We start from the raw sequence: 14,541 nt of genomic DNA, 5'->3' as shown, positions 1-14,541 counted from the left end.
AACAGAATCATTGGGAAAAAATCATGTTGCAACAGGAAACTGAAACATTTCCCATGCTGCTTGGATTTCAGGGTGAGAAAGATTATTAGCCATCTCTAGTCTTACTGAAATCCACTTGGTGAACTGCAGAAGAAAACTGCAGTTTCTTCCTCCCATTCAGCACAAGTATCTGGCCAGGTGAAGGGCCCTTTCTCTGATTCGCTTGCTCAGTCAAAGACCTTCATTTTTTCACATTTATGGAGTGAAAAATAAGCATGTTTCACATTAAAGAGGTGAATTTTATTCTGTTTTTAGTTTATGCATGAACAGGCTTATAAGAGAGATCAAGAAAACAATACATGTGTATAAGAATTTCCTAACTGTTGAGGCCTATATTTGATCCTGACATGTGACTCAGCAAGAAAATATTTTTCAGTCTTGTATAAAATCGTGCTTAAGCTATATTTTTCATTCATATTGCTTTACCTAATGGCTTTGGTAGTTTTATTATTCAACACTGTTAATAAACTTTCATGTTGATATAACAATTAAAATCAATTTATGACCTTTATTTAAATGAAATATACAGAGCTTATCATTAGAAAAATTAAATTCTATCTTGGTTCAAGGCAGTTATTTAAAAGAAATTTATTATGTTGTTTTATAATTGTTTTTGAATTTATAAAAAGGAAAGTGATAATTTCAAAAGCAGTAAACAACTGATTTTTTAAGGAAATTTGGATAAAAAGTCATTTTTAGCTTAATAAGGAAAAATACAATTGTTCTTATAAGTACCATACATCACATACCAAACCTCATCTGCATTATATATAGTAGAAATTTATAAGATTTCTATTTGAATATCTTTTTTTTTTTTTTTTTTTTTTTTTTTTGAATAGTTTAGTTTGAGGTTTAGTTTCTCATGTTTATCTCCTTGGTGCGAATCACTGTGGATATGAAAGATGGGATTTTGCGAAGTAAGTAATTGTGAGTTTGGGGCAGAAACCCTTTATGAATTAAATGTATATGTGCATGGTAGGTGTCCTTTTGGAAATCAGGTATATGGGTTTTTAATCAGTCCTGTTTTCTTTTTTTTAAGAAGCAGTGACTGGGACTTGCTGATAAAGGCTTTGCTCAGAGGCACAGACCCCAGAGTTCTTAAAGCCTTTTCCAACCATAATAAGTGAAACTAATTTTTGATGTTTAACATTTATAAGCCTGTGAAACCAATAGGGCGGCATCAGTATTGAGAAAAATGAAGCCAAAAGAAGAGCCATGTCTGAGAATGGGCCTTGAAAACAGTTCCTCAAAACAGGGCAAAACAAAACAGAACAAACTGGCATGCCAGAACAAAGCTGTCAGTGCCCTAGCATTATGACACAGCAAGCACATATTTTTCCAGAATCATATTCCCTTAAATTAATGATGATGTTAAAGATGTATTTAATGTGGTTTGGGGGATGGCTCAAGTTCACGTGTTGGAAGCCTAGATTGTGCTATCAAGTTTGGTTTTGCCGTGTAGTAATGTGGTTGCTTTGGGACTGCCCCTCCTGTTGATTAAATCCTTCTTTGTTGTTAACAGTCTTGGAGGAGAGCTAGTGGAAAAGTACACTTGGCTTTGTGTCATGCTGGTGAAACTGTTCTAATTTGAAAACAAAAGTTCTTTTTTTAAACAATACTATTTATATATATATATATCATACGTGTACATTCACACACGCACATGCACACAGGTGTTTGAGCACATTTGTAGCTTGTTAACCTCAGGCCTGAACTGGAAGGACATGCCATTCATTGATAGTGATCCTCGAAAATGCCATCCTTTGGTACTTGCCTTTTCTGGCACACCATCTTTGTTACAATCCAGATCATACCAATTTGTAGAAACCAGGAGAAACAAGTATTTCAAAATTAAGTGCTAAAGCCTAGATTTAATAAAGTAAGCTGCACCTCTGCTGAATCTCACGTTTTGGAAAGAGAATTTTTCTCTAGGCGTCTTCGTGTTAGTGGTAAGCGGGCCTCTCACTGTTGTGGCCTCTCCCGTTGTGGAGCACAGGCTCCGGATGCGCAGGCTCAGCGGCCATGGCTCACGGGCCCAGCCGCTCCACGGCATGTGGGATCCTCCCAGACTGGGGTACGAACCCATGTCCCCTGCATCAGCAGGCAGACTCTCAACCACTGCGCCACCAGGGAAGCCCTTGAATATCTTTTAAACATAAAATCAAACATAAAAATTTGAGTAAAGGAAAAGCTGGAGTTTCCTTTACCAGCAGGTTGACTTACATTAAAGATTTGTATATATCATATACAGAACATTTTACCCAGTAGTATTAGGTCGATCTGATCTCATGCATAGTTTAAGCCCAATGTTTCCTTATTGATATTCTGTCTTCGTGAGCTATCCAGTGTTCAAAGTGGGGTACTGGGGACTTCCCTGGTGGCGCAGTGGTTAAGAATCTGCCTGCCACTGCAGGGGACACAGGTTAGAGCCCTGGTCCGAGAAGATCCCACAAACCACGGAGCAACCAAGCCCGTGCGCCACAACTCCTGAGCCTGTGCTCTAGAGCCCACATGCCACAACTACTGAAGCCCGTGCGCCTACAGCCCGTGCTCTGCAACAAGAGAAGCCACCGCAATGAGAAGCCCGCGCACCGCAACAAAGAGTATCCCCCTCTCGCCACAACTAGAGGAAGCCCACGTGCAGCAACGAAGACCCAATGCAGCCAAAAGTAAGTAAGTAAATAAATAAATTTATACAAAGTGGGGTACTGAAGTCCCCTAATAGTATTGCATTGCTATTTCTCCCCTCATGTGTTGGTATTTGCTTTATGTATTTAGGTGCTCCTATGTTGAATGCATAAATATTTACAAATGTTACACCCTCTTGATGGCTTGACCATTTTATCATTACATTCTGACCTTCTTTGTCTCTTGTTAAGTCTGTGGCTTAAAGTCTATTTCATCTGATAGAAGTATAGCTACCCCAGCTTTCTTTCAGTTTCCATTTTCATGGAGTATCTTTTTCCATCTCTTCACTTTAGTCTGTGTGGGTTCTTAAAACTGTAATGAGTGTTGTAGGTAACATACAGTTGTGTCTTGTTCTTTTTTCTTTTTGTCCAATTAGCCACTCTACGTATTTTGATTGGAGAATTTGTCCATCTACATTAAAGTAATTGCTGATAGGTAAAGGACCTACTATTGCCATTTTATAAATTGTTCTTTTTTTAAAAAAAAAATTCATTTGTTCCTTTCTTTGTCTCTTGCTCTCTCCCCGTGTGATATGATGATTTTCTGTAGTGGTATACTTAGATTCCTTGCTTTTTACCTTTTGTTTATCTACTGTAGGTTTTGCTTTGTGGTTACTCTGAAGCTTACATAAAACATAACAATCTATTTTAGGTTGATAACAACTTAACTTCAAATACACTCAAAAGCTGTACATTTTTACACCCCCTCTTTACATTTTATGGTTTTGATGGCACAATTTACATATTTTTACATTATATATCCATTAAAAATTACTGAAGCTATAGTTATTTTCAATACTCTTGTCTTTTAACCTTCATACTTGAGTTATAAGTAATTTAACTACCACCATTATAATAGTAGAATATTGAGTTTAACTGTATAGTTACTATTACCAGTGAGTTTCATATTTTTATATGTTTTCCTGTTACTAGTTAGTGTCCTTTAATTCCAGTCTGAAGAATTCCCTTTAACATTTCTTTTAAGGCCCATCTAGTGGTGATGAACTCCTTCAGCTTTTGTTTTTCTGGAAAACTCTTTAGCTTTTCTTCAGTTCCGAAGGACAACTTTGCTGGGTAGAGTAGCCTTTTTTGGCAGGTTTTTTCTTTTAGCACTTAGAATATATCATGCTGCTCCCTTCTGGCCTGCATATTTTTTGCTGAAAAATCTGCTTACAGTCTTATGGGGGCTCCCTTGCATCTAACAAATTGCTACTTTTAAGATTCTCTTCTTCTCTTTAACTTTTGATAATTATTATGTGTCTTGGTGTGGGTCTCTTTGGAATAAGGTCTGAAGATTTAATATTTTACATGGCGACTATAGTTGAGAAATTCTGGTCTAGAGAAGAGGAAGTAAAAGACTGACATACACTGGATGAGGCTGGGGATGTAGGTTAGAACCAGATCTGGAGTGTAGCTTCCATACACTGTGTCCCCGCAAAATTCGTGTTGAAACCTAATCCCAGTGTGATGATATTTGGAGATGGGGGCCTTTGGAAAGGATTAGTGCCCTTACAAAAGAGACCCTAGAGAGCTCCCTTGCCCCTTTCACCATGTGAGGACACATCTAGGAAGCAGGACCTCACCTAACCCTGAATTTGCAGGTGCCTCAACCTTGGACTTCCCAGGCTCCAGTAATATTGAATATTGCTAAGACTACAAGATTAGGTCTGAAGATCATATCCGTTGGGTTTTTTAAATAAGAAGTAAGAATTGGGATAAGCAAGAGGAGATTGGTTGAAGTTTTAAGCATCAAAGCAAAATCAAGTGAGGAGAAAAGTAAATACAGGATGAGCAAATGGGATGTAGCAACAAGTTAAGAAAACCTTGAGAAGTCTGTTTGTGAAAAAGGGTAGAGGATTAGGGTAATAGCTGGTAAGCCTGTCCTTAACACTGAAGAGCCTGGGGCAAGAGTACCAATGATGGCCCATAGGCCATATGTCCAAATGTTTAATGTTATAAGTTAAGCTGACACAATGTTAAATAAACGATCTATCTTCCTACCTTAAAAAATGTATATTTATAGACATCAAGAAAACCAAGTTCAAATTTGAAATTTCTGGACTTCTCAGAATTGTGCATTAGAATGTGACAGCATAGAGAGTAACTGTTCCAGGTCTGTATCCCTGTAGTTTGTTCTTCCTTCTCTTTTGGTCTCATGAGGGATGTCACACTTCTGTGTGAGAACACCCCAGCCTGGCTGTTCAAGCTCTACCCAAACCTTCTGCATATTGCCCTCACTTGCCGATATCTTTGACCCAATGTGCAATGTGATGCATGCCTGGAAGGAGGGACCTGAAGTGCTGAAGGTGGGCTCGGAGTCTCAGGTACTTGAAACACGGTCTAGAAGGAGGGAACATGAGCTCTGTGTAGATACATCTGGTTGCCCTGTGGACTCCTGGCCCCATGAAGTGCAACGCAGTAAAGTCAGATCCAGGTCTTCCAAAGCACAGGGTCCATTTGAGAGGTCCCTCTTCCTTAGTTCTGAGGGTGGTAGTGGTAGCTGGAAAGAGGGTTACTTTGAAAACTCCAGTCACATTTTTTCCTCTTTTGGAATTGAACAGGTAAGTAGAATGGCCTGCTTCTCTTTGAGTCTTTCCTATTCAACATTATCCAGAGGAGGAAATTGATAAGGCTGTAGTACAGTTTCAAATGAAACAGGCTGGTTACCAAATTCTTGTAAGACATCGATTTGTGAGTTATTTATTCAAGTTCACTGAATAAGCAATTTACAAATCACTTTTCATTGAGCTTGATTCAGCACTCTGAAGTAAATAAATATGGACTCTATCACGCTTTTAGTGCAATGTCAGTCTTGCCTAAATAGACAAGGCTGAATTTATGTTATAAATCTAACTCTAATTTGTTATATATTTTTTTAACATCTTTATTGGAGTATAATTGCTTTACAATGGTGTGTGAGTTTCTGATCTAATTTGTTATATTTGGATTCTATTTGCTGTTGTTGTTGTTGTTCTGAGATTCATATAAAGGTTAGATCAACCTTAGGAGAATAAAATGAAAAACAAAAAAATCCCTGCAACATTATTTGCAGCAACAATATATTTCAAGAAGATGATTTAGCCTTAATTATCCACATAACCAGATTAATTTTCTTCTTCATTTTAATTGAGTAAATCTGTCTAAATATAGAGATTTTTCCTAGTCTTTTTTTTAAAATTTTACAGTAATATCAGATAAAAAACACTGTCTCTTATACTGTACCTCTAAACCTGAAACTTGCAGCTTTTCATGAAAAATACTTTCACATGACTTATATTTTACCATATATCAATATAATTAATTCACTACATACTATATTCAATGTATTGTTATAAACTGTACAGATTTGGGAAATACCTCATTTGTCATACTAAAAAAGACAATATTAATGTTCTATTTCCTTTCTTTACTTAAAGATTTAAAGAGGGAAATAGATCATCTAGAGAAACTGTATATCAAAGTGCTGTTCTATTGTTTAAGATATATTTAGAGAATAAGACAACTAGAAGAAATTATCTGGTACTTATCAAATAATTATTTTGATAATTACTAAACTGGAAGAATCAGAGGCGAAAGATCTTTGTTATTTAAAAATAACAAATTGACATAAAAGTTAATCAATGAAATTTATTCCCAGGGATTCTCCGGTTACATGGATTTATACAACTAGATTATGTGGTATATAAATGCCTTATGAATTATTCCCACAAGTTTCTTTCTATTTTTCCCATGTTTGATGTAGAGTATAACAAGAGGCCCCAAAGTACCATTTAGAACCCTTATGGGTTGTTTGAAAATCAGAAAGATTTCAACAATTTTGATCACATTAGAAATTGCTTTTCTTTCTTGGGATAAACCCAGCTTTTGAAAAATATTGATACTAAGGCAGTAGGCAGAGGCTGACTCATATAATAACACAGTTACAAGCAAAGGGAGCAAAGGTCCACAGCCAAGGGTCAGGTTTTACTGACGTCTCCCCAGGTTCATGAAAACAAATATGCCCACCCTCTTTTGGATAAGAAGTAAAAGATAAAGTAAATAAACAGAAAGATGGCAATAGAATCCTAAATTGTGTTAACCCACTATTTTCTTGATGCTGAATAATAGGGGAAATCTGTTTTTATTTTGGACCATACATAAAGTGATTTTTGCCCACAAAAGACATTTAAAGTTCCCTCACCACTCTCCTGACTGCAGATCCCCAAGGGTACATCCAGAATGCTGATCAGGTAGCAGGAAGACTCATCAATGAAAACACAAAGACTCTCCACTGAAAGGGGTAGAGAAGCAACACCAGGCAGCCATTCACACTAAGAATGCACACAAGGCATTCTGGGGACAAGCATCATCTACCAAGAATGATTTAGTGCTTAAAGTTTTCCTTTGTATGATTCTGTAAGCAAAGACAGAGGGGGGAAGAAAAGGTCCCAGTCATAAGAGACTTGAAACTAATGTACAGACATCATGGCACAAGAGAAGCATGACACCCACTAAAGGGGATTCTCTCCTGATCAGAATTTTCATGAATACTTTTGAGGTTATTATATATTCCTAAGCAAAGAGGAAGTGAAAAGATGTTGATAGCCAATCCAATACATAGCTTTTGCAAATAACTCTATATAATATGTGCACTAGACTGAATAGAGTTCTTATTACAGCGTATTTATTTGGTCACTATAAAAAGAATCCTTTTGTTGATTTTGCAAAATACTAAGCTAAAATCTCCTCTACGTATGGCTATAGTTGGATAGCCAAAACTAAAATATATCAGGCTGTAGAATTAGGCTTCTAGTGAACAGAGTGGGCAACCCAGATAATCTGTACTCCATCTGAAAAGAAAACAACTCATAAACACTGCTTTTAATAAAAGGTTCAAAAGTAGGAAAGGAATGGATCAGAAGTAGAAACGAAAATTCTAAAGTTTTGCAACAGTCTTTAAGTCTTTTCTAGAACAATTCACAATAAATAAATAATTTAGTTAATATGAATCTCAGTATACATGCTTAGATGAACTAGAAGTATAACTTTATATTTTATAAACAACTTAAATCAATTGCAAGCCTCCCAAGAGAAAAGAAATATAGTCAGTGAGTTCTGGGTTTCATTCTTCCTTCTTAAGATTATACCAAAGTGTCAGAGGGTTTATATGTCTTTAGTTCATAAGAGATGAGAGAAAGGAGCATGAATGCATGGATCCATGAACCATTTGGGCATAAGGTAAGGTCTAACCTTGAAATAATCCTTAACTCAGTCAATCTGAGGTGTGGGTGTCTCTGAAAAGCTTCCTATGGCTCACAGTTACCTATAAGAAGCTCACAGTTATTTCTTCTCTGAAATACCTATAATATCTTATAATAATTATAATTGGGATACCTCTGAGCTCTGCCCAAGAGATGGACACAGATGATGCTCTCTCTAAGGCCTATTAACACATTTGTATCTCAATTCTTCTTTGCTATCTCTCCCAATTGTTTTCTAGACTGCAAATTTGGCTTAGGAGACCCTATACTCTTCCCCTTGTTTTTCCCAAATATCTAATCTTTAAAAACTCTTGCTTCTACTAAAGGCTTAGAATTTTAGAAACCACAGTTAGGATAATGCATGGGGTTTCTCTTCTCTCTGTACTGTCACACCTGATCCCGGAGTGATTAAACACAGAGTCCACTAGCTACTTCAATGGGATATTTCCTTCCAAGAGAAAAAAAACAGAGGAGAGAAAAATAATACTGGTTAATAGCTTAAAAAAAGGTTTTGTGGGGTCTTTTTTTTTCTTTTCCCCAATAGCTTTTATAATGAGATAACCGAAAGAGAACCTTTACTTTGAAATCCTCAAACATACCTCTCATAAAATACTGCCACATGTATACTACTACTACAGCATGATTTTGGCTTTATATCACCAACTGTCATAGGCCATAATATGTAAGTAATGAATAAATGATACCTGGAACAATACTCTGAGTTTGAAAACTTGGTATTTAAGATGTTCCAAGAAAAAACATATTTTTAAAACTTTTAAGCTAGACTTCAAGAATCAAAATATTATGATTTCTACTTTTTAAATGTCATCTTGTTCTAAGTCTTTTGCTTTTAATGATGAACAGACATTTCTGAAGATGTCCAGTAGCAGTCATGACATCAGACAGGAAGAGAGAGCCCTCCATATAACATACACCCGGGAGAGACGTCCTGCGGAGGAAATGTCACGAACAATGTTATGCCGGGGATTTCTCTAAACCCATCACTGCCAAGCACCTGTGCTCCAGGGCATCCATCCAATCAACTAGAGAGCAGGCACCTTGCCATTTCAGCAGATGGGTATTAATGTTGAAGGCGAAGGAACCATGTACAGTATATATTTCAATTATGAGTGTGGAGACTTGGGAGTCCCAGTTGGAATCATGTCTGTTCCTTTCTTAGCCGGTAACAAACTAGAGATTGTACCATCCAGAATGTGCTTTACACAGAATTAGCTTTCAGAAAAAATACACATTTTCAAAGGGAAGAACGTATTTTGTGTGACAAGTCGAGAATCAAAGGAAATAAGCTGAGTAACCCTTAAAGAAATTTCCTAGGCTTTTTACTTTTACCAAAACAGCACTGAAAAGGCAGAGGGGAGGGAACATTTTCACCACATAAATATATTGTGGCAGAATTGACAGAATTTTGAAAGCCTATGCATTCCTAAATGACAGTGTGTATTTCAGTTTTTTGAAGTGTTCGAGTTAAACAAACCTCAGAGGTAAAGTGGCTTCTGGGACAGGATCATCTTTCATTTCTGGTCTCCATATTCTAAGACACAGATGTCTAAGTCTATCCTTCTAAGCTATACTGATTTCTACACTTACATTTTTAAAGGGTTTCAAGTAGAAATAGCTACGTTCTTATCCTGATTAATGCTATTCACTAGTCCATTATTATTTCAATTATTGTTAATATAACCTAGAATACTGTCTTACTTCCATTTAACTACTTACTTAATTATCATTATCATCAAGAATTACATAAATGCTAACTAATAATTTAACATATTATTCTGGCTAGTGAGCATTACAAAGCAAGTGGCGACACCTGGGTGAATTATCTAAAGAAACATCTTCTAGATTTTGTTGCCTTGCCTTGGTATAAAAATCCATGGAAGACTTCTTAAATAAGGATTTTAATCTGTTTTTTCTAACAACAAAGAGATTTTTCTTACATTGACCAAAACTGTATCTATTATTGCACTTGGTATATCATCAGTTCTTATGAAATTGTTTTATAACACCTGGGGTTAGCCTATGGGAAGAAGGTAAGCACATCTTGGGATACCATCTACCCCATGAAATGTCTCTGAATTCTTGCTCAAGAATTCAACTATTTATTTTATTTACCAAAAGTGCTGCAGATATCCTCGTCCTGAGAAGCAGTCACAACTCAAGGGCCAAATGGGAATTAAGTATAGTGGTGGGGCTCCTGCTGAGCCACTCTAATGATCAACCATAATGCTGAGCATTATGGTTGTGTACCAGTGACAGTGGCACAGGCTTCAGTCCACTGCAGTCATTCCAAAAACTGATAGGTCTGCTTCTTTTCTAAAATGCTGCTTAAAGCTTCCTCTCCTTTAATAGTTAACTCTGGTAACACAGAAACTGCAACACTAGAGGGAGGGGCACAGGCAACCAGATGGCTGAACCAGTCCCCAGAGAATAAGAGTAATAGCAGCAACAAATACACCCACCATACTACTGTCTGTCCAATGTGGATTGAGAAGCAATGTGTTGAATCTAATTCCTAATCTTGCAATCATTTCCTGTCTCCCTCTTCTCTTAGGGTCTCAAGATTAAGTTCAGAACTCCCAGGCTGCTCTCACCATCATCCTGAAATAGAGGTCCCGATGGGTACAATGGGGCTGGCCCAGATCTGCATTCCCAGGCAAGAAACAGACTTCCTGGCCTGTGAACAGGCATCTTGCCCTGACTTACACTAGTATCCAATCCCACCAGTGCCACTGCCTCCTAATTATGGTAATAATACCTACTATGCTACTACGTATGAGCACATACTATGTACTAGATATTATGCTAACCACTTACTAACATTGCCTCATCTAATCCTCTCAAGTTGAAAGCATACCCAGCCTTCAGATATAACATCTCCTTTACAAAACAATATTGTGTCATTCCACATTTACTATCTTGAAATGAAATTCATAGCTGATATAACTTACCTGCACACAGAGTTTTTAAAAATTAGTATAATGTTCTAGCCAGAATATAAAAGAGAAATAAAAAGAAAGTAATTTATATTAAAATAATATTTTATATTAATATACTTCAGTTACTTTATTTGAATAAGGAAATGCCAGGCATAATTATTAGAAGACACAATGAGAGAGTCAGTGGTTTATACCCATAGGTAAGAGCACTGTGAATGGAGCCTCCTCAAAAACAGTCTGATAAGGCTGTTTTACTGAAGATCAAATATTATGCAGGGAGTTGCTGCTGGCTATGTGATTTTTTTTTCCCAAAAGGGTGAACAACTTTTGATAAGAAAGCACAAACAAAACAAAATATTATCTTCCCTCAATTTACATCATAGTAATTTACATTACTGGAAAAGTCAGTGTATTTTAAAATTGTGCAAAAATATGTTTGTACGCAAAACACAGTTAGGTTCTAGGCTTAGATAATTATGAAGATTTTCACTTACATAAATGTCTTGGGGACACTGAAAATTAGTGCAGGACATGGTACAGTCCTCCATGCTGGGACTGTCTCACACACTGCAAGGGGCCCAGCACCCCTGGCCCCTGCCCACTGAATGGCAATCCTGTGACCACCAAAATCTCCCTCCAAGGGAAAGTGCTGCCCCCTCCTCATCTGGGGAACCACCACCCTAAAGAGTAGGCAACATTAGCCCTATTTTATAAATTAAAAACCTGACTCTTGGAAATCTGAATAATTTGCCTAAAGTCAATAGCTAGTAAGTGAGATTCAGACCCATGTCTATTTTATTTCTAAAGGACGGGCTTTTCTCATTACACTACACTGACTTCTTAGGCCAATAATTCCTCCATTTAGAAAATGCACAGGTAACTGAATTAGGTAGGGCTGAAATGAGGACTAAACAGTGCCTAGAATCCAGATTCATATTCTAGAAATTTCTATACACGTTTAACCTTAGTGGGAAAATTTGTTAGCTTCTTTAGCACTTCCACTATCTGTTCATTTTCTCACCCAGGTTTCTAATTTCTATTTTGATTTTAAAACACTTTAAATGGACCATAATCCCTTAAAAGTTAAATCGAAGAAAATGAAGAATACAAGCTAGGAAACCAACTATTTTAATTCTACTTTGTGTACCATAAGTGTTGCTTTTGTTACTCTAACATAATTCCAGGGGCAGCCTTCAACAGCAAGGATTCTTCAAACAAACACTGAGCCCTTTGGGATGTAACCATTTACCTTTCTTTCTCCTGAATCTACCCACCCTCAGGTTCTTCTCTTTGGCCCACCCCACAGATGAACATTCACTTGTCAAATCTGTTCTCTCAGTAAAAGACTATAAAGCAGGGATTATCTCATCAATTTAAAGGATTTTCCTCATATAATTTCTACATAACAACCATTAGTATCTTCAGCCCCCTGTTGCTAGAAACACTAAAGCAGTGGATCCCAAATTTTAGCGTGGATCTGGAATCATCAGGAAAGCTTGTTCAAACACAGCTTGCTGGGCTCCACCCTAGAATTTCTGATTCAGGAGGTCGAGGGTGGGGACCAAGTTCTAACAAGTTCCCAGGCACCTCTGATGCTGCTGATCTGGGAACCACACTTTGAAAACCACTGAAGAAACTTCGCTCCATTCCTATCTGACAAAGGAAATACTACATAGAGTTTACATAATGGCTAAGAAACTACATACATATTCTTGTGTATGTTCCAACTAAATACTGAACAAATTGGTGCTGAAACCTTCATCAAAGTTACTTTTTAAAAAAAATCCCTTAAATCCTGTCGTGAGGTGATAAGGAGGTGTGACTATCTAAATGAAATTTCCATACCTGGAGTCTAGACACTTTAACTAGGAGCCTTATTACCCAGGGAAACTCATGCTATAGTTAAGGTAGCAACATCTAAAATTATAACAATATAATATTGCTAGTAATAACAACTCATATTTATTTAATATTTACTACAGGCAAGGTACTGTACTATGCACTTTCCCTGAATTATCTCATTTAGTATTAGCCTTGTAAGATGCAGTTATTATTACATTCCTATTTTACAGTTGAGCAAATCAAGACATAGAAAGGTCATACCCAAGGTATCAGAGGCAGAGAACTTGCTCTCTCTGGCTCCAAAACATGAGTGTCTACCCACTCTGCTCAGCAGTTCCTCCTATTCTTCCTCCATGCATTAGATGTTGACACTGACTAGAACACTTGAGCCATGAGATAAAGGTGCTCATGAACATGACAAATAATACCACATATGGAAAACTTTCTAGTGCCCCACTGGTCCCATTACCAAATGGTTAGTTGCCAGACTGGTGTGATTTTAGGATCCAGAAGATCAAAAGATTATGGATTCTTCCAAATCGGAAAAGAAGAAGTAAAACTGTCACTGTTTGCAGATGACAGGATCCTATACATAAAGAATCCTAAAGATGCTACCAGGAAACTACTAGAGCTAATTAATGAATTTGGTAAAGTAGCAGGATACAAAATTAATGCACAGAAAACTCTTGCATCCCTATACACTGATGATGAAAAATCTGAGAGAGAAATTAAGGAAACACTTCCATCTACCACTGCAACAAAAAGAATAAAATACCTAGGAATAAACCTACCTAAGGAGACAAAAGACCTGTATGCAGAAAACTATAAGATACTGATGAAAGAAATTAAAGATGATATAAACAGATGGAGACATATACTATGTTCTTAGATTGGAAGAATCAACACTGTGAAAATGACTCTACTACCCAAAGCAATCTACAGATTCAATGCAATCCCTATCAAATTACCAATGGCATTTTTCACAGAATTAGGACAAAAAACTGCACAATTTGTATGGAAACACAAAAGACCCCGAATAGCCAAAGCAATCTTGAGAAAGAAAAACTGAGCCAGAGGAATCAGGCTCCTGGACTTCAGAAAGTCTACAACGCTACAGTAATCAAGACAGTATGGTACTGGCTCAAAAACAGAAATATAGATCAATGGAACAGGATAGAAAGCCCAGAGATAAACCCACGCACATATGGTCACCTTATCTTTGATAAAGGAGGCAAGAATATACAATGGAGAAAAGACAGCCTCTTCAATAAGTGATGCTGGGAAAATTGCACAGCTACATGTAAAAGAATGATATTAGAACACTCCCTAACACCATACACAAAAATAAACTCAAAATGGATTAAAGACCTAAATGTAAAGCCAGACACTATAAAAATCTTAGAGGAAAACATAAGCAGAACACTCTATGACATAAATCACAGCACGATTCTTTTTGACCCACCTCCTAGAGGAATGAAAATAGAAACAAAAATAAACAAATGAGACCTAATGAAACTTAAAACCTTTTGCACAGCAAAGGAAACCATAAAAAAAAACAAAGAGACAATGCTCAGAATGGGAGAAAATATTTGCAAATGAAGTAACTGACAAAGGATTAATTTCCAAAATATACAAGCAGCTCATGCACTCAGTATCAAAAAAAAACAAACAACCCAATCCAAAAATGGGCGGAAGACCTAAATAGACATTTCTCCAAAGAAGATATACAGATGGCCAACAAACATATGAAAAGATGCTCAACATCACTAATCATTA

This window comes from Lipotes vexillifer, unplaced genomic scaffold, assembly GCF_000442215.2.
Source record: "Lipotes vexillifer unplaced genomic scaffold, Lipotes_vexillifer_v1.1 scaffold57, whole genome shotgun sequence".
NCBI classification, from domain to species: domain Eukaryota; kingdom Metazoa; phylum Chordata; class Mammalia; order Artiodactyla; family Lipotidae; genus Lipotes; species Lipotes vexillifer.
Note: the sequence above shows the minus strand (reverse complement) of the source record.